Below are 2467 nucleotides of genomic sequence, written 5' to 3' on the forward strand. Positions count from 1 at the left end.
CCAAAAATTTGAAAACTGTGTACTACTAATATTTTAGTTATCCAATTTTCATTCTATCAATGTACGTTTTGTTGTGGAAATTAAATATATATAGTGTGAATGAGTCATAATTACTATACCAAAATTATGACAGCCACCAAATAATAAATAAGACAATAAAGCAACAATAAAAGGAATACCAGAATTTACGAGGTTCGGCCAATTTTGCCTACTTCCTCGGACACAACCAATATTTTATTCCATTCCAAAAATACAAGTGAAATAATACTAAAGAGAGAATATACAAATGCCTTAAGAAGATAAGAAGGCAAATGAGAGGTGTGTATAAATCCTAAAAATTAGGCCTCTTTTTATAGGGTGAAATTCCCACCCAATTTTCTCCCCAACCGATGTGGGATGTTTTGACATATTCAACAAATCTCCACTTTGGCAAAATTCCACATCTTCAATTTTCTCTTAGTAACAAATTTTGGTTGTGTCTTCATCTTCAATCTTCAGTGTTCAACAATGTTGATCAAATCCAAACAATGTTGAAACTTGACCGCAGTCACCATTTTTGTCAGCATATCAACAGGATTCTCCGTAGTATGAATTTTCTTCACCGTGACTCCACTTTCTTCTATGATTTCTCGTACGATTGCATGATAAACTTGGTTCTTCGCTAATTGAATAGCACTTTGACTATCACAAAAAATTGTGATACTTTTGTGTCCAATACCAAGCTCTTTTAGCAATCCCTGAAGCCAAATTGCCTCTTTCACAGCCTCTGTAATAGTCATGTACTCTGTCGCCGTTGTAGACAAAGCAACTGTTGACTGCAAAGTAGACTTCCAACTAACTGGTCCCTTTGCAAAAGTAAACACATAACTAGTAGTTGATCTTCGTTTGTCCAGATCACCCGCAAAATCTGAGTCACAATATTCAACTACAGACAGATTTGCCTTCCTGCTCAAAAACTAACCCAACATCTACAGTATTATGAATATACCGTAGAATCTACTTCACAGCTTGCCAATTCTCCCTTCTTAGATTATGCATATATCTGCTAATAACTCCAACAGCTTGTGAAATGTCAGGTCTCGTACAGACCATTGCATACATCAAGCTACCAACAGCATTTGCGTATGGTACCTTTGACATATACTCTTGTTCAGCTTCATATTTTGGCGACATAGTAGTTCTTAGCTTAAAATGGGGAGCAAGTGGAGTACTAACTAGCTTAGTCTTCTCATCTATGCCAAAACGTTGTAGTACTCTTTTCAAATATTCTTTCTGAAATAAACAGAGTTTCTTTGAATGTATATTTCTTATTATCTCCATGCCAAGAATTTTCTTTGCCTCACCCAGATCCTTCATCTCGAACTCCTTCTTCAGTTTAATCTTCAACTTATCAATTTCTTCTGAATTCTTGGAAGCTATCAACATATCATCAACATATAGGAGAAGATATATAAAGGAACCATTTTTAACCTTGCGCAAATACATACAATGATTGTACTTGCTTCTTTTGTACCTATGCCGCAACATAAACTTGTCAAATCGTTTGTACCATTGTCTAGATGATTGTTTCAATCCGTACAACGATTTTTCAAGTTTGCACACCATATTTTCCTTTCCAACAACTTTGAATCCTTCTGGCTGAGTCATGTAGATTTCCTCCTCCAAGTTTCCATGTAAAAATGCAGTTTTTACATCCATCTGAATTAGTTCCAAATCCAACTGTGCTACCAAAGCCAACATAATTCTAATGGAGGAATGTTTTACAACTGGAGAAAATACTTCATTGTAATCAATTCCCTCATTTTGAGCATATCCTTTGGCCACCAATCTTGCTTTGTAGCGAACATCTTCTTGGTTAGGAAATCCTTCTTTCTTTGCAAATACCTATTTGCACCCAATTGCTTTCTTTCCCTTCGGGAGATGGTCCAATCTCCATGTATGATTCTGATGGGACTGTATTTCATCATTCATGGAAATCCTCTACTTATCTTCTTCTGAACTTTGGACTACGTCTAAGTGGTAGGACCATCATCAGCTACAATTGAAGTGGCACAAGCAACCGTCTCTATAAGACGAACAGGTTTTGTTATTGTCCTTTTTGGCCTGCTGGTTGCTATTGATTCAAGTTGCTGGTGAGGTTCCTGAGTTGGAATCTCCCTCTCTACTGGCTCTTCTTCCAGAGGATAATCTTCATTTGTTTCCTCCTCTGCTTCTTGTGTAGGAAAAATAAATTCTCCCTCAAACTCCACTTGCTTAGAAGCACCCTCATTTTGTTTGGTATCTTCTGTTACCTTATTTACCATAGCAGATTCATCAAAGGTAACATCCCTGCTGAATATTATTTTCTTTGTCATAGGACACCATAAACGATATCCTTTGACTCCAGAAGTAATCCCCATAAAAATAGTCTTCTTTGCCCTTGGATCCAATTTTGACTCTGTCACATGATAATATGCAGTTGAGCCAA

Source organism: Nicotiana sylvestris, chromosome 11 (genome assembly GCF_000393655.2).
Source record: "Nicotiana sylvestris chromosome 11, ASM39365v2, whole genome shotgun sequence".
Classification (NCBI taxonomy): Eukaryota; Viridiplantae; Streptophyta; class Magnoliopsida; order Solanales; family Solanaceae; genus Nicotiana; species Nicotiana sylvestris.